Here is a 25,268-nt window from a genome sequence, read left to right as displayed (position 1 = left end):
GTTTGTTTTGCATCCAAAACATTGGAAAATTGTAAATTAATGAAAAATAATAGCAAACTGCTTTAACATTAAATTCTATTTTATTTGATATGTGTATCCAGACATTAGTTGTTTAAATTTACATGAAACACATTTTTCATTTTTTTTATATGAATCCTTAAATTTGAGGTATCTCTCTTGGAAAAATACCCAAATGAATACACTAATTTTTTTTTTTTTTTTTTTTACTTATTTAGAAGTAGCCTTTACAGCTAATACAAAAGTGCATATATTTAAGAATGGATTCAACAAGGTCGTGTCCAATCTTCATTATACCTGTTATATTTTCTTATTTTTCCTAAATTAATTTTTTCATATCAAGTATTTAAAATAACTGTAACTTGGGACACCTGAGTGGCTCAGTTTGTTGAGCATCTGACTTCAGCTCAGGTCATGATCTCACAGTTATTGAGTTCAAGCCCCACATCAGGCTATCTGCTGTCAGCACAGAGCCTGCTTCAGATCCTCTGTCCCTGGCTCTCTGCCCATCCCCTGCTCTCTCTCTCTCTCTTTTTTCTCTCTCAAAAATAAACAAACATTTAAAATAACTAGGTGCTTCTGGGTGGCTCAGTCGGTTAAGCATTGGACTTCAGCTGAGGTCATGATCTCATAGTCTATGAGTTCGAGCCCTACGTCTCACTCTGTGCTGACAGCTCAGAGCCTGGAGCCTGCTTCAGATTCTGTGACTCCCTTTCTCTCTGCCCCTCCCCCGCTCACAGTCTGTCTCCCTCTGTCTCAAAAATAAATAAAAACATTAAAAATTTTTTTTAAGTTTTTAAAATGCTTCTTCTGTTATGTCCTGCAGATCCTAGACAGCCAGAAGCATTCATTCTTGGGTAAAGATTTGAGGGAATTTGAGTTTAGGGCTGAACTTTGTGTTATTGGTGGAAGAGGTCATCAAGAAGATGTGACCACCGCTTGACTTAAGAGCTTGCCCTAGGCAACAGGCTCCTCATTCCCTCTCCTTCCCTTGGAATGTACACTCTGCCCACTGTGCCTAGTGGGAGCTGTTCCAACGACATAGCCTTGAGAGTAAGAGGTTGTTGAGACCATCTGTGCAGTGCACGTGACTAAATCCTGCTAAAACCACTCCATAAACTTCTAAGATTCTGGCAGATGGGTATGAAGATCTACTCATCTTGTGGCCACCCAAGACAAGCCTCTTAAGTTCCTTTGCTCATTGAAGCTGCCACCTACCAAACTGAGTGGCCTGCCTCTTTCTTCAGTGTCTGTCTACCCTCTGTGGACTGCCAGTTTCAGATTTCACCCAGAAGCTCATGAGTTTGTGACCCAACAGTTATGCTAGAAGTACCAGGTAATCTAGAGGCATCTGTGAAGGGCCAATTTAGAATAGGGTCTATGGGGAGCCCTATTCATTTATACCATGCAAGATGGTTCTGGGGGTCCAGTTCCAGGACCTTGATGTTAGATTTCAGGCAGGTGATTTACAGGAAGCACTGGATTCAGGTATGCACCTCTGTCTTTGGGCACCCACCAATAATGGATTTATCTTACCTATCTCCCTATATATCCATGGGAAGGAAGAGACTTAAAATAGGGGAGGAACAACGAAGCACCCATGGAGGGGATGGTATCGAGTTGGTGGAAAGAACAGTTTTGTGCTACAGATTCTGGTCTTAGGAGTGTCTGGGCTCTGACTCAGACCTGTGCTCTTGAGGCCAAGTGCATTCTAGGTAAGTGGTTCATAGGCTGAGGTCTTTGGAGGGACCAGCTTCCTCTACTGGCTTTCGTGGCCAGTATGGAGCAGGGATGTGCTGGGAGTCTTTTGGACACATAATCTAATGTGTGGCATTTGGGTGGGGACTACTTGGAGCACTAGCATGTGAGGAGTAAGTCCCTGGGACTCAGTGGGAACCCAGGGGCCAGAATCACAGCATTGCTCTGCATATACACCTGGGTCTGCAGGGTAGAAGATCCCCACATTTCAATGTAAGAATTCCTCTCGCCAGTCCCTTTTTTCCTGGGAAGCCTCCACTCTTTCTGAGGCCCTGCCACGCTGGGGAAGAGGTACAGGAAGCCCCAGAACAGAAAAGGAAATAAAAAATATATGGTGTGGCATGTGAAGTCACAGTTGGTGGGACATTATGTTTTATATCCAAGTGCAAGGACCTATTAGCAATTCCCCGTCAATAGTGAAAGTGTGCTCATGATGGTGAAGGAATCCCATGTCTCAGAACCATATGGATAACCCACATGTGCACAGATCAATATGATTAATGATCTATTTGTCATAATGTGTCTGACAGCAGGTGACAGACATATTTAGCCCTGGACATGTATAAATAGAAGGTGTTTCAAAAAGATGGTTCATTGGTAATCAACATGGAATATGATGTAGCATTTCAGAGGATTTGGTATAAGAATATCTCCTTCCTAGGTCACTGATTGAGGAAGGAAAAATTATTGAATAAGTGTAATATGATAATATTTATGGAAATATTGAACCAAGAAAAAAGAATGTTAATGCTGTGTGTGTATATTTTTCATACAATTTGGGGCATAGTGTAAAATTCCATAAGAAGGAGGATACAATTGGCACAAAAACAGACACATAGACCAATGGAATAGAATAGAAACCCCAGAACTAGACCCACAAACGTATGGCCAACTAATCTTTGACAAAGCAGGAAAGAATATCCAATGGAAAAAAAGACAGTCTCTTTAACAAATGGTGCTGGGAGAACTGGACAGCAACATGCAGAAGGTTGAAACTAGACTACTTTCTCACACCATTCACAAAAATAAACTCAAAATGGATAAAGGACCTGAGAGACAGGAAACCATCAAAACCCTAGAAGAGAAAACAGGAAAAGACCTCTCTGACCTCAGCCACAACAATTTCTTCCTTGACACATCCCCAAAGGCAAGGGAATTTAGAAGCAAAAATGAACTATTGGGACTTCATGAAGATAAAAAGCTTCTTCACAGCAAAGGAAATAATCAACAAAACTAAAAGGCAACCAATAGAATGGAAAATATACTTGCAAATGACATATCGGACAAAGGCCTAGTATCCAAAATCTATAAAGAGCTCACCAAACTCCACACCTGAAAAACAAATAACCCAGTGAAGAAATGGGCAGAAAACATGAATAGGCACTTCTCTAAAGAAGACATCCGGATGGCCAACAGGCACATGAAAAGATGCTCAACGTCACTCCTCATCAGGGAAACACAAATCAAAACCACACCGAGATATCATCTCATGCCAGTCAGAGTGGTCAAAATGAACAAATCAGGAGACTATAGATGCTGGAGAGGATGTGGAGAAACGGGAACCCTCTTGCACTCTTGGTGGGAATGCAAACTGGTGCAGCCGCTCTGGAAAACAGTGTGGAGGTTCCTCAAAAAATCAAAAATAGACCTACCCTATGACCCAGCAGTAACACTGCTAGGAATTTACCCAAGGGATACAGGAGTACTGATGCATAGGGGCACTTGTACCCCAATGTTTATAGCAGCACTCTCAACAATAGCCAAATTATGGAAAGAGCCTAAATGTCCATCAACTGATGAATGGATAAAGAAATTGTGGTTTATATATACAATGGAGTACTACATGGCAATGAGAAAGAATGAAATATGGCCCTTTGTAGCAACATGGATGGAACTGGAGAGTGTGATGCTAAGTGAAATAAGCCATACAGAGAAAGACAGATACCATATGTTTTCACTCTTATGTGGATCCTGAGAAACTTAACAGGGACCCATGGGGGAGGGGAAGGAAAAAAAAAAAAGAGAGAGGTTAGAGTGGGAGAGAGCCAAAGCATAAGAGACTCTTAAAAACTGAGAACAAACTGAGGGCTGATGGGGGGTGGGAGGGAGGGGAGGGTGGGTGATGGGTATTGAAGAGGGCATCTTTTGGGATGAGCACTGGGTGTTGCATGTAAACCAATTTGACAATAAATTTCATATATTAAAAAAAAAGGAGGATACAAGACAAACAGCTAAAACTGGATGCGGGATAATTAACATGGGATTTCTTTTACTTCGTTCTATAACTATTTTATAATTACATTTATTTCTACATGTACAGGCATACCAGAAATATTGTGGGTTTTTCTCTAGACAACCCTGACAAAGTGAGTATCACAATAAAGCAAGTCAAGTAAATGTTTTGGTTTCCTAGTGCATATAAATGTTTACGTGACACTGTAGTCTATTGAGTATGCAATAGCATTATGTCTAACAAAAGTGTATATACCTTAATTTTAAAATACTTTATTGCTACAACGTGCTAACCATCATCTGAGCTTTCATTGAGTTGTGATCTTTTTGCTGGTGGACAGGGTCTTGCCTCCATGTTGATTTGGCTGCTGACTTGTCAGAGTGGTGATTGCAGAGGGGTGGCTGTGACAATTTCTTAAAATAAGAGAACAGTGAAGTTTGCCACATGGATTGACTCTTTTCACGAACAATTTCTCTGTAGCACGTGGTGCTGTTCCATAGCATTTCACCCAGCAGAACTACTTTCAAAATTGGAGTCCATCCACCCAAGCCTTGCTGCTGCTTTATCTCCTAAGTCTATTTAATATTCTAAAGATTTTGTGGTCATTTCAACAATCTTCCACAGCATCATCACCAGGAGTAGATCCCAACTCAAGAAACTACTTTTATTGCTTATCCATAAAAAGCAACTTTTCATCCATTAAAATTTTATCATGTGATTGCAGCAATTCAGTTCCATCTTCAAGTTCCACTTTTTTTTTTAATGTTTATTTATTTTTGAGAGAGAGACAAAGAGAGAGCATGCACGCACACACACAAGCAGGGGAGGGGCAGAAAGAGAGGAAGACACAGAATCCAAAGCAGGCTCCAGGCTCCAAGCTGTCAGAACAGACCCTGACGCAGGGCTGAAACTCATGAACCACAAGATCATGACCTGAGCTGAAGCCAGACGCTTAACCGACTGAGCCACCCAGGGGCCCCCAAACTTCTAATTCAGGTCCTCTTGCTGTTTCCACCACATCTGCAGTAGGTTCCTCCCTGAAGTCTTGAACCCTTCAACTTCATCCATGAGGGTTGGAATCAACTTCTTCCAAACTCCTGCTCATATTGATATTTTGAGCTCTTCTCATGAATCAGAAATGTTCTTTTTAAAAAAATGTTTTATTTATTTTGACAGAGAGAGAGAGTCAGGAAGGGACAGAGAGAGAATCCCAAGCAGGCTCTGTGCTGTAAGCACAGAGCTCAATGTGTGGCTTGATCTTGTGAACTGTGAGATCATGCTCTTATCCAAAATCAAGAGTCGGATGCTTAACCTACTGAGCCACCCAGGTGCACCTGAGTCAAAAATGTTCTTAACGGCATCTAGAATGGTGAATTCATTCCAGAAAGTTTTCAGTTCACTTTGCCCAGATCCACCAGAGGAGTCACAATCTATGGCAGTCAAAGCCTTATGAAATTGCTTTCTTTTTAAAAAAAATTTTTTTTAACGTTTTTTTATTTTTGAGACAGGGAGAGACAGAGCATGAACAGGGGAGGGTCAGAGAGAGGGAGGCACAGAATCTGAAATAGGCTCCAGGCTCTGAGCTCTGAGGTGTCAGCACAGAGCCCAATGCAGGTCTCAAACTCACGGACCACAAGATCATGACCTGAGCTGAAGTCAGCCCCTTAACTGACTGAGCCACCCAGGCGCCCCAAAATTGCTTTCTTAAATAATAAGACTGGAAAGTCAAAATGGCTTCTCAATCCATGGGTTGCAGAATGGATGTTGTGTTAGCAGGCATGCAAAGAACATTAATCTCATTGTGTGTCCCCATCAGAGCCCTTCGGTGACCAGGTGTGTTGTCAATAAGCAGTCACATTTTGAAAGAAATCTTTTTTTTTTTTTTTTCCTGAGCAGTAGGTCTCAACAGTGGGCTTAAAATATTCAGTAACTGTGTTGTAAACAGATGTGCTGTCATCCTGGCTTTGCTGTTCCATTTAGAGAGCACAGGCAGAGTAGATATAGCATAATTCTTAAGGACTCTAGAATTTTCAGAATGGTCACTGAGCACTGGTTTCCACTTAAAGTCAGAAGCTGCATTAGCCTCTAAAAGGAGTCAGCCTGTCCTCAGAGGCTTTGAAGCCAGGCATTGACTTCTCCTCTCTAGCAATGAAAGTCGTACATGACATCTTCTTCCAGTAGAAGGTTGTTTTGTCTACACTGGAAATCTGTTGTTTGGTGTAGCCACATTCACAAAAGATCTTAGTGAGCTCTGGACAACTTGTTGCAGCTTCTACATCAGCACTTGCTGCTTCACCTTGTGATGTTACGGAGATGGCTTCTTTCCTTCAGCTTCCTGAACCACCTCCGCTAGCTTCAGACTGCTCATCTGCCACCTCCATGCCTCTCTCATGGCCTTCACAGAATTGAAGGGAGTCAGGGCCTTGCGCTGGATTAGGCTTTGGCTTAAGGGAATGTTGTGGCTGTTTTGATCTTCTCTGCAGACCATGACAGATTTCTCCATATCAGCGTAGGCTCTTTTGCCTTCTTATTTGTGTGTTCACTGGACTAGCACTTTTAACTTCCTTCAAGAACTTTTCCTTTGCATTCACAGTTTGGCTGTTTGGTACGACAGACCCAGCTTTCAGCCTGTTTTGGCCTTCGACATGCCTTCTCACTAAGCTTAATCATTTCTAGCTTTTGATTTAAGCTGAGAGGCATGTGACTCTTCCTTACACTTGGAAGCCACTCCCTCTCTCTCTGCTCCTCCCCCCTTTCTCTGAATAAATAAATTTATATTAAGTCGCCTGATCTCAATGCTGTTGTGTCTCAGGGAATAAGGAGGTCTGGGGAGAGAGAGAGAGAGAGACGGGGACATAGCTGGCCAGTGGAGCACTCAGAACACACACAACATTTATCGATTAAGTTTGTCGTCTTATGTGGCTGTGGTTTGTGGCACCCCAAAGCAATTACAATAGTAACCTCAAAGATCACCAATCACAGATCACCATCACAAATATATTAATGGAAAAGTTTGGACTATTGCAGGAATTACCAAAACGTGACAGAGACACAAAGTGAGCAACTGCTGTTAGAACAATGGTACTGATAGATTTGCTGGAGGTGGGGTTACCAGAAAGTTTCAACTGAAGCAAAACAAAGTGAAGAATAACAAAATGAGGTATGCATATTTTGTATTTCCAACCTAACAAATTGCCACATACTTAGTGGCTAATATAACACCCACTTATGGTCTCACAGTTCATAAATCAGAAGTTCTGTAGGCTTGGCTGGGTACGCTGCTTAGAAGCTCAAAAATAAAAAATCCAGAGGGCAACCCACATGGGCTCTTCTGCGTAACACTAGGGAAGAATTCGGGTTCCAAGATCCTTTGGTTATTGGCAGAAATTATTTCCTCCTCATGGTTTCCATGCGCCACTAGTCACCTGTCTCCAAAGAGAGTCACAGCATGGGAAGAAACCCTCAGGCCTCTCATCTCTAACTTACTCCTTGGTCTAAGACTTCATCTGGTTACATTGTGCCCATTCGATAAACCCTTTTTGTGGTCACTTTATCACCTACACGCAGAACCTTAAGGACATCTGCAAAGTCCCTCTTGTAAATTTTTTTTAACATTTATTTATTCTTGAGACAGAGAGAGACAGAGCATGAATGGGGGAGGGTCAGAGAGAGGGAGACACAGAATCTGAAGCAGGCTCCAGGCTCTGAGCTGTCAGCACAGAGCCCGATGCGGGGCTCAAACTCACGGACCGTGAGATCATGACCTGAGCCTAAGTCGGCCACTTAACCGACTGAGCCACCCAGGCGCCCCTGCAAAGTCCCTCTTGTAATGCGACATGACATAAACCTCCCAGTTACAACAGTGGGTGGAGATGTATTGGCCACATTATGAGACCAGTGATTTTTCTCAATGAAAACATAGGTTTAAAATAAATTTCAGTAAATCTACAAAAATAGTACAACTCTTCAAATGGTTTCCAATAAGGGGAAAAAATAAAAGGAAAAAGAATACTTAGAAATTTAAGTTTTACCTTGCTCTGTCTCATATTTTAATAAAGCACATATTATATTCTAGCAACAGTGGAACAAAGGGATTTTCACCATTAACTGTGAGGTACTCAAGGTCTTCAAGACATAGGTAAAGCCAGATAAGGGACATTCTGACACTACTTTCCATCACTGAGTATCTAATACTGGTTAAAGGTGGCTCCTGGCCAAACTGCCATGGTCACACTCTTTGCTTCACATCTTAAAGGAGCAAAATGAGGGCACCTGGGTGACTCAGTCAGTTAAGCATCTGACTCTTGATTTTGGCTCAGTTCATGATCTCATGGTTCATGAGCTTGAGCCCTGCTTCATCAGGCTCTGCACTGTCAGTGCAGTCTCCAAAGACTGGGATTCTTTTTCTCCCTCTCTGCCATGTCCCCCTTTCTCTAAATAAATAAATAAACTTAAAAAACATATTTTAAAAAAAGAGCAAAATGGCTGTGGCTTGTAGTACACCCCAATTCCTGCATGCAGTTCTCTACTACATATTCAATTTCAGGTATTTTATGCCTAAGTTTTTTTGCCTTGTGAATTAAACCTAGAATCTTTCCAAGATTAAGTTGTGAGTCAAATGTAAATGAGGGAATTAATGAATGTGGTGAGTGAATTAGCGATATCTAGTCTTCCCCTGTGACCTCCATCACTCCAGGCTCCATCTGTCCCCACCCTTTGGCTTTCCCCACTCCCACTCACTTGACCTTGAATGTCCCCTAAAACTCCATAGGACCTCACCACCATATGATCCTTCAAAACTCCTCTATTGTGCTCTGAACTCAAATCTCCACCCCTCCTGCCCTACTGCATTCCAGATATCACAGACGAGTTTTCTTCACCAGCCATCACCCTTCTGTTAGCCCTCCAGTGCTGCCTTTCCCTAGACATAAATCAGTCCTCTATTCTAGAGATCCCAGTCTGTTTCCACTGAACTCGGTGCTCCTGGAACCTAGCAGCCCTGGGCCCCAATCACCCAGCTTTCTTCTCTCACCCAACAGCCTCACACACCATCTCAACCATGAAATCCCCGCCCCTTTCCCTGGGCTGTTTAGCACACGGTGGAAGTATCCTCCCAATCTCCATTCATCACTCTTCCGCCATTTTGCCTCACTCTTCATTACCGTGGCCCACAGCTCTACCTCCCCTTCTACGCTTCGCCACTGTTTAGGCTCATTAACCACCCCCAGGACCTGCATGCCCCACTTGTAATACCCCCTCACCCATCACAGTCTTTAACCTCTCAAAGATGTAAAGTCCCTTTTACACACTCTCCTTAACCACCTTCTCCCATTACCTGCCCATTCCCACTAAGCCCTTCTTTCCCAGGACCCCAAACCACTTATTCACCCAGCACACACAGTATCTTCCTACCCTTAACTTCTCTGCACAATTTGCCCCTCACTTAGCGAAACCTACCCTTTAACTGCTCTATGAATCAACCACTCCTGTATCTTTTAAACCCCTTTCCTCTGCTCCTCAATTTCTGTCTCCCCATATCCCCATGCTCTCTAAACCATATCTATACCCCCATCCTGTGCCCTTGTTGTAGGTCACTCTATCCCACATTCTCGTTCTCTGTCACACATGCAGAGCAGCACATCCCCAACACCCCGACTTTACCACTGTGTGCCTCAACCTGAAGTGGCCTTATCACAGCATCTTTGAAATGTTACAGTTAGTAAATAACATCACAGGGATGGAAGGATGTAAAATGAGCAAGATATGTCCCCTTTGCAGGTATCTAGAGTTCTGGAGCTACCACTGTTCTACATGTGAACCCCTTTTTAAGACTTATTGGGGATTATTAGGGCTGTGTGTCATAGTCACATTAGGAATGTGACTGTGGCTGATTATGAGTTTGTCACCGAAAGTACATGCGAGTGTGAATGTGTTTAAGAAGTGTATATTCGAGGGGCGCCTGGGTGGCGCAGTCGGTTAAGCGTCCGACTTCAGCCAGGTCACGATCTCGCGGTCCAGGAGTTCGAGCCCCGCGTCGGGCTCTGGGCTGATGGCTCAGAGCCTGGAGCCTGTTTCCGATTCTGTGTCTCCCTCTCTCTCTGCCCCTCCCCCGTTCATGCTCTGTCTCTCTCTGTCGCAAAAATAAATAAACGTTGAAAAAAAAAAAAAGAAGTGTATATTTGAGTGTGTTGATATGTATGTGTGTAAATTTACAATTGTGAAAGTGTATGTGTGTGTAGGGGTTATCATCATTATGTCTCTAATCCCTGATTTGTAAATTGGGGAAACTGGATAGTGTAATAGTGTTAAATACTGGATTTGTTTCTTAGGCAAAAAAAAAAAAAAAAAAAAAAAAAAGCAATGGATTAATTGTAGAAGTTCCACCATTAGCGGTCTTGAAGTAGTATCAACTTATTTCATAGTTTAAAAATTATACAATCAGCCTGAATAACCATCTGATTTTAGTGCTTGTCTTCTAACAGACACCTATAAATCTCTAACGTTCCATGGATATTGTTCTGTTTAGACTTCCTATTGGAAGTTTTTATAGACTTCTTCTATGGAAGAAAAAAAAAAATCCCATATCACCTAAACTACCAAATTAATTGACACTGACTTCTGGGGGGAAAAGAGTCCAATGTTTTCTAATATAAATGATTATTATGTTCTTTTTTTAACCACATTTTTTAACTGCTTTAAAAATCCTTCTGAGGTACATTGTCTGGTTTATGTTCTCGTAATTTAAATGATGAAACAGAACACTGGCCTGAAAATTAGTTAAGGCTCACTTCTGGGATGAACAACTCAGGGGAGCAGAGAAGCCCATGAGACACCTCAGCCTTACTGCCAGTCCCACACGTGTTGTCAGACCTTAGTATTTCCTGCTCCCTCCCTATGAGGCCCTGTCTGCTTCCAGGCATTAAGGAAAAGAAAAAGCCCTCTTAACACTTGCAAAGGTCTTTTAGGAGCTGATAACTAGAAACTTGTCATTATTTTCAGCAATTAGCAACTGGGGGAAAAAGTCTGTCACAAATATTCTCAGTTCCCCAAGCCTGTCCTCTCACTGTGGCTACAGGTGAAAAGATAATTCTGCAGGGAGGTGAGATCATAGAACTGCAAACCCATATCTTACGGTCTGGCTGCCTCCCTCCCTATCACACAAATCCTGATTGTCGTGACCAGCACACTGAGCCCCCATCCTGGCGGCTGGAGGGAGTCAAGTGAGTATTTTCTTTATCAGTCTGAGAGGCAGAGTCTGCAAGCACAGTGGGGTACCAGGGGTCTTGGAAAGTGACGGTCTCAGAAAGAGAGAGTCTTCTGGTTGAGTGCCAAGGGCGCACAGGAAGGAGGAATAATTCTGAGGCATGAGCTGAGCTAGTAAAGGGAGATGGGTTCCTAGACCTGATGGCTCCTGATGTGATTTAGTGTAATCCTAACTGACAGTGAATACTGGTGTTTAATCCAAGTGATAAGGAAAACAGACTTTAAAGTACTTAAGGACTGTGTACAGGAATCATAGACTACATTTTCAGGATTTGTAGCAGTGTGACTCTAACATCTGCATGCTTGTAATAAGGATTAAAATAAATCTACAGGAATCCTCTAAACTAGTGTAAAACCAGTGCATCCAAAAGGCAATTTCTGATATAAGAATGATTTCTCTAATTCTGGGTGTATGAAGAGCTATGGAGACAAGAATTGTTTCCTACTGAATATATCCCTGGTCTATTGAGTTTGGTGAGACTGTTGTCCCTCTTCAAATTAAGGGGGAAGCAACTGAAATAGTAACGTTACAAAATGGGTTTCAGACAGCAACTATTACCCGGGAAATATCTTGTGATGTATTCTCTGGTTTAAAACTATTCTTATATTAACCCCAAACTCTACAATCTCAACTTATATAATACACACACTTCCAAGCTAAGAAATTCTCTTGTGTGAGTCTTACATTTTGATTTTTCACAAACCTTATCTTATTGCTAATACCTTTTCTTAAGTGGTGGTAAACAGAGCAGCTTAAGATTTGAAATTAGTAATATTGAGTTTCTATTCTTTTTTATAAATTTTTTTTTTAACATTTATTTATTTTTGAGACAGAGAGAGACAGAGCATGAACAGGGGAGGGGCAGAGAGAGAGGGAGGCACAGAATCCGAAACAGGCTCCAGGCTCTGAGCTGTCAGCACAGAGCCTGACGCGGGGCTCGAACTCACGGACCGTGAGATCATGACCTGAGCCAAAGTCGGACGCTTAACCGACCAAGCCACCCAGGCGCCCCTTGAGTTTCTATTCTATACCAGCTTATCACATATTGGCATTTCAAGTCTCACTATTTAGGGCATGACATGGCATTCAATGATTTCTATGGTAGGTGTCATAAAAGAAAAATAGCGGATCAATTGCCAATACGCTAGAAAGCTAACGACACAATCTTTTCTTTAAACACAATTTGTCATGGAGCAGGTCCCTAGAATTATACTACAGTCAGTGAGTCTACATTTGATTGAGATATTTAAATATTCATTTTTGTTAGTGGTCAACACAAGAAATCTTTAAACATAAATGAAAAAATGTTAGAAAAAATACTACTTATCTAAAATAAGATCACAAGGTATGAGAATGTCTGAATATATGCCTGTATTTTGAATGTTTTTTAAAGTTTATTTATTTAAGTAATCTGTACACCTGATGTGGGCTCTAACTCACAACTCCCAGATCAAGAGTCACATGCTCTTACAACTGAGCCATCCAGGCATACCTATAGACCTGTATTTTTTTTTTTTAATATTTATTCAATGAGAGATTGAAAGAGAGAGAGAGAATGAGAATGAATCCCAAGCAGGTTCCACACTCAGTGCAGATATCCTCAGATCACGACCTGAGCCAAAGTCAAAAGTTGGATGCTCAAGCGACTAAGCCTCCCAGGTGCCCCTATACACCTGTATTTTGAAGAATACATCTAATTAGCTTTGTTAAAACAGCACTGTGTTTAAAGGCACTGCCATCATACCAGCCCAGTCAGGTTCTAATCTCCCCATTCCCATTCAAATGTCAAAACATTTGAATTTGACAAATCACCAAACTTTCTCTGCCTCCTTATCTTTTCCATGAAAATACTGACTCTCAACAACTTATGAAGAATACAGAATGTACTACATACACAGCCTTTATAGCAATGATCTATGTTACGTAAAAAGCTCTTCTAGTGTTCTAAGTTCAGCCCTTGGAAACTTGTTAAAAAGTAAATATTCTAAATAATTATTTTTAAGTGGGAACTCAAGTTAAGTGGAGAACATTGGATTTTAACCAATGTGACACACGTGCCTCACACCTCCTGTTCCCATGCAGGAACCTGGCTCAGAAGAAGAATTTCACTCCCTGGGATTTTACAGAATGACCACCAGGGATTTGACGATGGCAATGATCTTTTTCTTACAAACTACAGTTGGACTTCTGGGGAATTTCTCTGTTTTTTACTATTATCTCTTCCTTTATTTGACAGGATACAAGCTTAGGTGCACAGACTTGATTCTTAAGTATCTGACTGTAGCCAACCTCTTAGTTATTTTTTCTAAAGGAATCCCTCAAACAATGGCATCTTTTGGGTTGACACATTTTCTCGATGATTTTGGATGCAAACTTGTTTTCTTTGTTCACAGAGTGGGCAGGGATGTGGCCATTGGAACCACCTGCCTCTTGACTGTCTTCCAGGTGATCATGATCAGTCCTGGGGACTCCAGGTTGGCACAGCTTAAAATAAAAGCTCCCAAGTATGTGGGCACCTCCAACATCTTCTGCTGGGTCTTGAATATAGTGCGAAGTATTGTGGTTCCTTTTCATCTAACTGACAAAAGGAATAACATAAACATCACAAAGAAAATAGATCAGGACTACTGTTACGCGATATCTTACGACAAAATCGCAGAGTCATTCTACGTGCCATTGCTATTATCCCATGATGGTTTCTGTTTGGGGCTCATGCTCTGGGCCAGCGGCTCCATGGTTTTCATCCTGCACAGCCACAAGCAGCGGGTCCAATACATTCGTAGGAACAATCTCTCCCCCAGATCCTCCGAGAGCAGAGCCACCCGACGCATCCTTGTGCTGGCGTTCTTCTTCCTTTCTTTATGGATCCTGTCCTCTATCTTCCACATTTGTTTGTCAGGTTTTTTGTTTTTGTTTTTTTTTTGTCAGTTTTTAACAACCCCAGTCTGTGGCTGAGGAACACTTCTACACTACTCACTACGTGTTTTCCTACTCTCAGCCCCTACATCTTCATGAGCTATGACCCCAGAGTGTCCACCCTCTACTTTGCCTGGATAAGGAAACAAAACCCCCAAAACTTACCGTAAATATGTAAGTTACATGCCTATTCACAGTGGTTATTTATTAACTTCTTTCAATGTGCAAGCACATTTATGAAATATTCACATTACGAGAGAGGGGTAAACAAGACAAACTGAGCTTCTCCTAAATAAACAACATCCAGAGCAATTATAAATGAAATGTGGTATAGTTATCAACATACAGTAGCGCCTCCTTATCCAAAGTCTCACTCTGCAGTTTGAATTCCATGTGGTCAACGGCAGCCCACGAGCAGTCAATCCTCCTTCTGATTTATGGTCAGAAGCCCCATAGCAGCCTAGCGCTAAATCACAAGCCTACCTCATTCCCCTCACTTCATCTCATCACGTAGACATTTTATTGTCTCACATCATCATAAGAAGTGTGAGGACAGCACAGTATTTTGAGAGAGGGGGAGAGAGAGGGAGAGGGAGAGACCATATTGACAGTATTATTACAGTATATTGTTACAATTTTTTATTACTTATTGTTAATCTCTTACCATGCCTAACTCCTAAGTTAAACTATACCATAGATATGTGTAGAAAAAACATCGTATGTATAGGGTTCAGTACAATCTGCAGTTTCAAGCATCCACTGGGTCTGGAACGTGTCCCGAGTGGATAAGGGAAGACTGTGATATATTTCTTTGTATAGATTGCCAGATAACTATTTTTTCCATCAAATAATATTGGATAATTGCGCATTCAGGAACATGGAAATAATTCTTACTCCAATAGCTGCAAACAGCTTTTTCTTTAAATTCTTAAAAAAAAAAATTTTTTTTAAGCATTTATTCATTTTGGAGAGTGAGAGAGACAGAGTGTGAGCAGGGGAGGGGCAGAGAGGGAGACACAGAATCCGAAGTAGGCTCCAGACTCCGAGCTGTCAGCACAGAGCCCGACGCGGGGCTTGAACTCACAGACTGCGAGATCATGACCTGAGCTGAGCTGAAGTTGGATGCTCAACCGACTGAGCCACCCAGGCGCCCCTTTAAATTCTTTTTTATCTGATATTTATTTTACCATGCTGATTGATTAATTGGTTAAAGTTGTATGCAATGTATTTTTCTTTTTTCTGCTATAATCCTTATGTTTTAGCTCTAGCTCTTAAAATATGTACAAGTGTATATAGAACAACGTTTGATTTTTCCAAGAACAATTCACCTTTTTACATTTGATATAATGATGCATATTTTTAGGATTTGCCTTACATATATGTTGTGGGCTCCCAATGACATGTTTTACTTTCTTATTCTAGCTTTACTTTTCTTGTGCTTTCTTTTTTAAATATTTATGAGAGAGAGAGAGAGAGAGAGAGAGAGAGAGAGAGAGAGAGAGAGAGAGAATCCCAAGCAGGTTCACTGCTGTCAGCACAGAGCCCAATGTGGGGCTCAATTTCATGAACCATGAGATCCTGAACTAAGCCAAAATCAAATGCCAGACATTAACTGACTGAGCCACCCAGACACCCCTCTTGTGTTAATTTTTAAGTTATTGTACAACTTATCTTTTTTCTTTAGAGGTTATAATATTCCCTATCTCTTTGTCTTTAACCCAGACATTACAACAGACTTTTAGGTTTATTTATTTGAAGTTTATTTATTTATTTTGAGAGAGAGAGAGATGGGGGAGAGGCAGAAAGAGAGGGAAAAAGAGGGAATCCCAAGCAGGCTCTGCACTGTCAGCACAGAGCCCAACGTGGGGTTCAAACCCATGAACCGGAAGATCATGACCTGAGCCAAAACAAAGAGTCAGACATTTAACCGACTGAGCCACCCAGGCGCCCCCACAGCATTCTTTTAAAAACTAACCACGGTGTAAAGTTATTTAATATCTTTAAACTCTACCTGGAAAACACAAAGACATTTCAAAACTAACATATTTGCATCTTCCCAGCTTTTGAACATTTCTTTGCAATGATAAGCCTTGTATCTCCCACCCAGAGGTTCATGCCTTCTGCCAGCATCCATGAAACTGACAGGTAACTTGTTGGTTTGCAAATGGGATAAAATGGAAAACTCTCCATGCTTCTTGACAGTTTTGGTAAGGGGAATGATAGAGGAGGGAGAGAGATTTTCTGGAAGAGAAAATGACAAGGCCCTTCGTGGGGCTGGTTAGGGGACGGGAGAAAGTCTCCTGAAACAGGCAGCAAGTGCTCTTCACCGACGTGGGTAAAGTTGCAGAAGAGCCTCCACATCCTCTATGGTGAGGAGGCTGGCGGGTGAGCAGCAGGACAGAACCAAGCAGCCAGTAGGAGCTTTGTTTATTTACCACCTGGCAGGAGGGAAGGCAAAGCTCCCAAACTTGAGGTAAAACTTGGAGTGAATCAAAATACAGTAAAAACTTGGTTTATGAGCATAATTCTTTCTGGAAACATGCTTATAATCCAAAGCAGTCGGATATCAAAGTAAATTTCTCCATAATAAACAATGGAAATATAGATGATTGGCTCCACAACCCCAAAATATTCATATAAAAATGAATACTGTCATAGAATACAAAATAATAAAGAAAATACAAAATATAAAGAAAAATAAACAAATTCACCTGCCCTTACCTTTGAAAACCTTTGTGACTGGTACAAAGGAGACAAGAAAGAGAAGGGTTACTGTGTAGGATGATTTTCACTATCACTAACGGGATCAATGCTATCTATTGGCTCAATGGAATCTTTTTCTGCATGGGGGCCATTGTATACACTTGCACGGATGTTCACTGAGTACAGTATTAATAAACTCTTGTCATATGTGGGGAATACACTTAAGAATTCCCTGAGCTTGCACCAGTGGGTTAACAAGGCTTAGGGAAGAAAGCCGCATCCACAAGATGAAAGTGCCAGAGCACATGTAGAGGCGGAAAGCCACCGCAGCAGGATGAAAACACCCAGGAGTAATCATTAAGTAAAACAAAGCATACAGCAGAAAGCCACTACAGGGCGAAAACACCCAGAGCTAATTAGCAAGAAAAAAATGCCTTGTTAACCCTGAGGTAGCATGCTCTATTTGTCTTAGCCCCTAAAAAAGTTAAGAGACACAGACACAGTGCCTGGTGTCTGCAGTAAAGGGCTGTCTGCTCGGCGCTGAGATTTTGATTTGTTTTGACCCTAACACCACATACCTTCAAAACCCCTTTCCTCTCACACACACAACTTAATGATCACTGTTTCATTGTCTCTTTCTGCACGTCCATCATGTATGTAAACCTTCTGATCCTAATAAATATGGAGCAAAGACACTCAGGGATCCGGTCTCCTCCCAGACATTAGCCTCTCTCATATTCAATTCTGCACCTGCTTTCTGGCTGGACAAGAGGGGACTCCAGACTCAAAGCCTGCAACAGTCATAAGTCGACTGGACATTTGGGCTCTTTCCATAATTTGGCTATTATTGATAGAGCTGCTATAAACATTGGGTTGCACGTGCCCCTTAGAATCTGTAGTTTTAGATCCTTTGGATAAATACCTAGTAGTGCAATTTCTGGACTGATTTCTTTTATAACCCAGAACCTCTGGCAAAAGGAGATTCCTCCACCTGAGGGCCCCCCTTGGGGCTTTGACTTTATGGGCTCCCTCTCAATACTACTAGCTACACTGCCTTCAGAAGTCAATTATTATCTTGCTACTTAGCTTTTACCAAAACTGACGCTGAACTAGAGAGGCTTTTTGGCTCCCCAACCTGAAATTCCCACTTTAAAGTAGGCCAACTTATGGCACAAAAACAGACACATAGACCAATGGAATAGAATAGAAACCCCAGAACTAGACCCACAAACGTATGGCCAACTAATCTTTGACAAAGCAGGAAAGAACATCCAATGGAAAAAAGACAGTCTCTTTAACAAATGGTGCTGGGAGAACTGGACAGCAACATGCAGAAGGTTGAAACTAGACCACTTTCTCACACCATTCACAAAAATAAACTCCAAATGGATAAAGGACCTGAATGTGAGACAGGAAACCATCAAAGCCTTAGAGGAGAAAGCAGGAAAAGACCTCTCTGACCTCAGCCGTAGCAATCTCTTACTCGACACATCCCCAAAGGCAAGGGAATTAAAAGCAAAAGTGAATTACTGGGACCTTATGAAGATCAAAAGCTTCTGCACAGCAAAGGAAACAACCAACAAAACTAAAAGGCAACCAACGGAATGGGAAAAGATATTTGCAAATGACATATCGGACAAAGGGCTAGTATCCAAAATCTATAAAGAGCTCACCAAACTCCACACCCGAAAAGCAAATAACCCAGTGAAGAAATGGGCAGAAAACATGAATAGACACTTCTCTAAAGAAGACATCCGGATGGCCAACAGGCACATGAAAAGATGTTCAGCGTCGCTCCTTATCAGGGAAATACAAATCAAAACCACACTCAGGTATCACCTCACGCCAGTCAGAGTGGCCAAAATGAACAAATCAGGAGACTATAGATGCTGGAGAGGATGTGGAGAAACGGGAACCCTCTTGCACTCTTGGTGGGAATGCAAATTGGTGCAGCCGCTCTGGAAAGCAGTGTGGAGGTTCCTCAGAAAATTAAAAATAGACCTACCCTATGACCCAGCAATAGCACTGCTAGGAATTTATCCAAGGGACACAGGAGTACTGATGCATAGGGGCACTTGTACCCCAATGTTCATAGCAGCACTCTCAACAATAGCCAAATTATGGAAAGAGCCTAAATGTCCATCAACTGATGAATGGATAAAGAAATTGTGGTTTATATACACAATGGAATACTACGTGGCAATGAGAAAAAATGAAATATGGCCTTTTGTAGCAATGTGGATGGAACTGGAGAGTGTGATGCTAAGTGAAATAAGCCATACAGAGAAAGATACCATATGTTTTCACTCTTATGTGGATCCTGAGAAACTTAACAGAAACCCATGGGGGAGGGGAAGGAAAAAAAAAAAAAAAGAGGTTAGAGTGGGAGACAGCCAAAGCATAAGAGACTGTTGAGAACTGAGAGCAAACTGAGGGTTGATGGGGGGTGGGAGGGAGGAGAGGGTGGGTGATGGGTATTGAGGAGGGCACCTTTTGGGATGATCACTGGGTGTTGTATGGAAACCAATTTGACAATAAATTTCATATATAAATAAAAAAAAATAAAGTAGGTCAACTTGAACTACATCACTAACAAGTTTGAAGGGTGCCCAAATCCTTGACAAATAGAAGCGTAATATTCAAGAACAAAACCAGAGTGCCCCAGGAACGTCTCAATAATATCGGAAACGACTGAGAGAGCTCTCTTTGGTGTAAACGATATGCCGCCTTCAGGCACAGGAAGGAGAGTCTTATGGAAACTTGCCATTACAACAACCTTCCCTCCTGAACACACAGTGACTTGCATTTCAGGGGTGAGGGGATCCATTCGTCTTGTTGCTGTTCAAGACAAGTCTGGCATAAAAGCACCCTTTGCTTCTTAAAACTGCCACCTACCGCCCTGAGTGGTCTGCCCCTTTCTTCAACTCTCCCTGCCCTCTGTACAAGGGCTTGTTTCAGATTTCACCAGGGAAGATCCGGAGAAAGTTTCAAACTGAGAGCCGTTTACATCCAACCATTATATCTCAAAACAGAAACTCAGGGATGGTTCTCCATGAAGCCCACCTGTCACTTCCTCGAAAGAGCACTTTCTTGACTGCCCTTTTGGAAGATGAGAAGTTAGTGATGTGGGAAACAAAGGCAAATGAAAAGTTTCCTTACAACTTACAACCCGTGAACAAGTCCTTGAGACAGGCAGAGTGACCTTCTGATGGGAACTCAACTCCTCCATGAGGACACTTTGCTAAGGGCAAAGGCAATCTTAGCCTGGCCCCCCAGGATCCCAGAAGTCTCCTATAATTAATCAAAATTCCTTTGGAAACTTCCCTTAGCTCTACCCCCAAAAGATATAGGCTGGCAATCATACTCCAAGCTTATGGCCCCATGTTTCACATTTGAGGGGTCTCATGACTCAGGTTTTACTACACAGTAATAAACGACCTTTTCCTAACAGTAGCTAGCCCCTCAAGGTCCTGGAAACCTCGTTTCCAAAATTCCTTAGAGACTTACTGTATCCCCAACCCCCTCCCAACCCGAAGGCATATCTCCAGTCACTCTTCACAGCTCCAGTGCAGCAATTCCTGCTACAGGTCCTGCCCCTGTGCTTTAATAAAACCACTTTTTTGTACCAAAGAGGTCTCAAGAGTTTTTTCTGGGCTGGCGGCTCCAAACCCCAACACTTCAAACCCCACCAGTGACTTGCAGGAAGCACCACTTGGAGTCTCACTTTATTGGGGGAACAACATGCATTTATTCACCAGAGTCGTTCTTACTGAGCATCTCCTCTGGGCTCACACGTGTGTTAGTCAAGGGGCACTGTGACCAGGGCTCTGTGACTGGAATCCCACACGTGTGTGCAACACCCAGGACTCATTCACATAAGTGATTGAATACTGGCGAATATAGATAAGGAGTCGCCTTCCTGAGTGTGGACCATGGTGGGTAAACCTAATGGAGGAGAGGGGAGTAGGAAGGGGATGCAGACCAGCGGTTCTGAAGGATCTTTGACCATCTGTTCACTTGTGCTCCTGTAGTTGGGTGGTTTTTAGCTAATGAATGTGGAGCTCATAAAGGGCCTCCAGGAATGGACAACCAAATACTGAAAGGGACTCGCGTATCACAGATTCGATCCTGAAAGACAGAGTCCTTTCAGCAAATGTTAAGCCCTTTGCTTCACTTTTTCTGTGTCCAGGTATCAGGATCAGAGAATATTTTTGAAAACTCCCCCCACCCCCAGTTGTTAATTACTGAGAAACAATTACAAGTTTGTAGTTATTTCCAAAGACTGTTGCAGTGTTTAGGAAAAACTTGTCCTTTCTCCCTGGAGGCAGACAGGATGTCCCATGGAGGGAGCAGGAAATATCTGTGGGACTGGGAATGAAACTCTGCTATCTTGTCCTATTTTCTGATCCCCCGAGAAATTTTTCTGCCCCAAAAAGAAGGGTTCCCCATTTTCAGACACCTGGCCTGCAGCATCATTAAATTATGAGTAGAGATATTTAGCCAAAGTTCCTGGGAAGGATTTTCAAAGAGATACAAGTAAAGGGAAGAACACCATGACAATAATTTGCATTAGAAACCACCGGATGTTTTTGGTTTTTTTGGTTGTTGTTCACTATTAATTTGGAAGTGTAGGGGAGTTGGAAATTCTTTAGCATAATTTATAACATCGATCTCTCCCCCCAACCTCTAGTAGGGATATAAAGGACGAACAACATCCATCAGAAAAATATAAAACGATCTTTTACAAATAAAAGCACATGGATCAGATGAGTCAATGGGCAGATTCTAGAAGTCTGGGATAAGCCCGTGCTGCTTACTCATTTTAATGGCATTGGGATTGGGTGGTTACATTTTTCTGCACCTGTTTTTTGCTGAATGTGCAGTAATCACCTGTGATCGCTTTTTTAAATTAAGAAACATAAAAGGAGCTCAAATTAATTCTTTGGTTTTTTTTTTTCCTAAAAAATAAACATACAATTTGATGTCCACTATCTAGTACTCCCCATATTCAAGTCAGGGATTAGAGGCATAACTGTGGACAACACTTACCGCACACACACGCCCAAATACAAATACATTTCTATATAAATGACAACACATGTATATGCAAAAAATATATTCGGATACAGGTATATACCCTCACATCTTCCTCTGTAACTCACGCGGACCATACTCACACATTCCCATTCACATTAATAAAGGCACACACATGCCATCAATTGTGTATCTTGATGATATGGTTCTATACGGGAAGGGGAGATATATTGTAAAGCATTGGCCCATGGGATTAATGGAGGCTGAGAAATCCCAAAACCTGGGGGCCTGGGCGGCTCAGGTTATAATCTCACAGTTCGTGAGATCGAGCCCCACATCTTTCTCGCTGCTGTCAGCGCAGAGCTCGCTTCAGATCCTCTGTCCCTCTCTCTCTGCACCTCCCCCACTTGTGCAGTCTCTCAAAAATAAATAAAAACATTTAAAAAATTAAAAAATTTTATTTTTGAGACAGAGAGACACAGAGCATGAACAGGGGAGGAGCAGAGAGAGAGGGAGACACAGAATCTGAAACAGGCTCCAGGCTCTGAGCTGTCAGCACAGAGCCCGACACGGGGCTCAAACCCATGAACCGTGAGACCATGACCTGAGCTGAAGTCGGACGCTTAACCGACTGAGCCACCCAGGTGCCCCAACATTAAAAAACTTTTTATTAAAGATCGCCAAATTTGTCGTTGGTAATCTGGAGACGCTACCTCTCCAAGTCCAAATGCAAGAGAAAACCTGTGTCCTGGCTCAAAGGCACAGAGAACAGGTTTCCTTTACTCAACATACTTGTTCTGTTCAGGCCCTCGAGGAATTGGAGAGGGGAATCGGCTTTAATCTACGGATTCAAATGTCAATCTCATCACACACCCTCACAGACACACAGAATGATGTTTAACTCAACATGGGGACACCCCATGCACCGGGCAGGCTGACACATAAAACTGCCCATCACAGCACTTAACGCCACAGCAGTCCTGCCGCTCAGAGAGCTGTGCGGTCATGGGGCAGAGTGTGCAGAGAGGAGGCGGCTGGGTCCCGGGCGACTTCCTAGAACACCTGTCACGTCTGAACGGCAGCCCCTAGACATCCTATTACAGGAGATGGTAAACCTCCCGCTGATCCGGTCACCATGTTCCAGCTGCTCCTTCCTCCACAATCCTAACTGCCTGTGCTTCTGACCAACGGGTCATGGATCCGAGGTTCCAAACGCCACCCCCCACCCCCCTCGGGTTTGACGAACTTGCTAGAGCTACTGACAGAGCTCAGGAAAATAGCTCACACACTAGATTAGGTGTTCATTGTTAGAGCAGAGAACTCGGAACTAGTCAGAGGGAAGAGATGCACAGGGCCAGGTGGGGGCACCGGGCCGGGTGGGGGCACCGGGCACGGTGCTCCCACGACCTCTCCAGTGGGGAAGCTGCCCACGTCCCATCAGGGTCCCCGTCAAACAAAGGCGAGCCCTTCCCCTGCCCCTTGAGGCACATGGGCCCAAAAGATCACACACAGTTCCTTGAGAGGACGTTCTCATCACTCGTCCTGGCATCAGCAGTAGGAATAGGGGTGCGGGCTGGCAGCCCTGGGCCACGACGCGAGTGGGCTGTGGGGACAGCAGCAAGCAATTTCATGCCCCACAGCACTCACACTCTCTCTCTCTCTCTCTCTCTCTCTCTCTCTCTCTCCTATGGCAAAGCGGCGTCTTCTTCCTACAGGAAGTCTTCCCCCGGTTGTAATTTTTTATTTGAGGCAGATTCTGCAAAAGTTGCCTCTGACAATGCTTGCCGGCCCTTCAGCTGCCTTTGTGGACAGATGGGGCCTGGAGTTTCATTCAATCGCTCCACCATCTATTTTTTTGTTTGTGTTTCTTTGCCGCAAAAAGCCTTACTGTTTCCTTACTGTTTATAAATAAAGAAAATAAGGAAAATGAAACCACTTATTTTCACTAAATTTTTTTTTTTAAGTTTAAGCATGTGTGGATCCAGGAAGATCCACAGGTTTTCGGCAGAAAAGATAAATAATAAATTCGTAAAACGGAAAAGATAGTTACATGTACAAATAAATTCTTTTAAATAAAAAAATGGGGGACAGATATCTCCTTTCAAAGGTATTCACTCCCGGGTTGGTCCAATCGACCAGCTGGGTAATAGAGGGAAAGAGTATCTAATGCCGGAGATTACACCATGAACACCAAATGCAAAGCAGGTGAGTCTTTGAGTCGAGATTTCCCTGTGAGTGTTTGTTAGTACTTGTCTCTAGATCACCTGCCTCAAACACACCCAGGACACTAACAAGAAACACAGGTTCCTGAATCAACATAGTGAGAATTTCTTTTGAGGATTCGAAATTTCCACTTATCAAGCATCTGGTGATGGTTTCCAACTGCTCTTAGCTTTCTCCAATGTGCTGAGCAGGCCCGGGGACAGAGGAGCCTGGGGACTCACTGAGATTTGGAAGCTTATGTCTGTATCATGTTGTTATCCTGCAGTCCCTGATGGGAATCCTGGGAGTGTGATTTCGGTTTCCAAGAAACCCCATTGCAGCAACCTGGTAGCCCCAAGGTGAAGAACCGGTGCTGATGCTGAGTCTTTTGATCTCCCCCTGTCTTTTCACGGGTTTGGGGCCCTCGACCAGGGGGCTGCCTGGACAGTCCTATCACATTGCCTGTTAGGGACAGAGTCCTAGCAAGACAGAGAAGCTCTCCTGAGACACAATCTCACAGGGAAAAAGGGGACATCGGGTTTGCTCCCCTAGTGAAATCCCACTCTGCTGAAAATGTGAAAGTTGAATGGACATGGTGCCCCTTATGTCCAGGGGTTTTCACATGGAGCTGGGAGGCCATTCAGGAGGCAGGTCTTATGCCTCTCCTCACCAGGTGGAACCAGGAACTTTGAATGAGGCCAACCCGCTAATATCTCCAGGACTGTGGATGAACACACCTTTGAGTTCCTACAGTAACTCACTTTGGCTCAGCAAGAGCTTTAGCAACCAGTTACGTTCAAGCAGGATTGGATTTTTGCCGCCAATACCAATCAAAATTCTTTGTAAACAATGTATTCGTGCGTTCCCTTTTATCTTTAAAAGTCCCTGACTTGTCCCTTGTGAGACACTATGGGGGTTGCCACCCAAGTCTGTATCCCCTGCATTGCAATTCTTTGATCCTAGATTAATGCTTTTGCTTAATTATTGCCTCCTGGCAATTTTAGGTCATGAGAGCCATTTGCTGTTGTTGATTCAAGACAGAGCTTTCGGGGCGCCTGGGTGGCGCAGTCAGTTAAGCGTCCGACTTCAGCCAGGTCACGATCTCGCGGTCCGTGAGTTCGAGCCCCGCGTCGGGCTCTG

General features: G+C 42.9%; 1 pseudogene; it reads left to right on the top strand.

Moving 5' to 3' along the window:
• Window positions 1–13,400: 13,400 nt before the first annotated feature.
• On the top strand, window positions 13,401–14,359 carry LOC112850868 (vomeronasal type-1 receptor 4-like; annotated as a pseudogene).
• The last annotated feature ends 10,909 nt before the right edge of the window (window positions 14,360–25,268 follow it).

Source organism: Puma concolor, chromosome E2 (assembly GCF_028749965.1).
Source record: "Puma concolor isolate L17-30 chromosome E2, mPumCon1.1.hap2, whole genome shotgun sequence".
In the NCBI taxonomy this organism is placed as follows: domain Eukaryota; kingdom Metazoa; phylum Chordata; class Mammalia; order Carnivora; family Felidae; genus Puma; species Puma concolor.
Note: the sequence above shows the minus strand (reverse complement) of the source record. Positions and strands in the feature narration are given on the sequence as shown.